Here is a 535-nt window from a genome sequence, read left to right on the forward strand (position 1 = left end):
AAACAAACAAATAAACAAACAAACAAACAAACCTTGTCTGGGTGTCATGGCACATGCCTTTAACCCCAGCCCTGGGGGAAAAGAGGCAAGCAGCTCTCTCTGTGAGCTCCAGCTCAGCCAAGCTTATATTGTGAGACTTTGTCTCAAAGGAAATAAAAATCCAAGTTCTTTCTCCTTTTTAATTTTTAGATTAGCATACAGGGTATCAGACTTCACCACATCATGGGACATTGGTTTTGTATTATTCCTCCTCCCCCGACCCCTGCCACCCACCCACACACACACACTCACTCACAGTCACACACGCGCACACATGCTCCCTCTTCTGCTGGGCTTCCTTTCCTTCCCTTTTTTTTTTTTTAATTATCATTGTGCATGTGTGTGGGGACAAGCATCCCATGGGTCACAGCCTTCCTTCCTCTGCAGGTCAGAAGACATCTTCCAAGAGTCTGGTCTCTCCTCCCACCAGCGACGGACCATCTGGCTATACCCACTGAGCCACCCCACTGGCTCTTGTTTAGTTTCTGTTGTTATT

The sequence above is a fragment of the Mus caroli genome, chromosome 13 (assembly GCF_900094665.2).
Source record: "Mus caroli chromosome 13, CAROLI_EIJ_v1.1, whole genome shotgun sequence".
Lineage (NCBI taxonomy): Eukaryota > Metazoa > Chordata > Mammalia > Rodentia > Muridae > Mus > Mus caroli.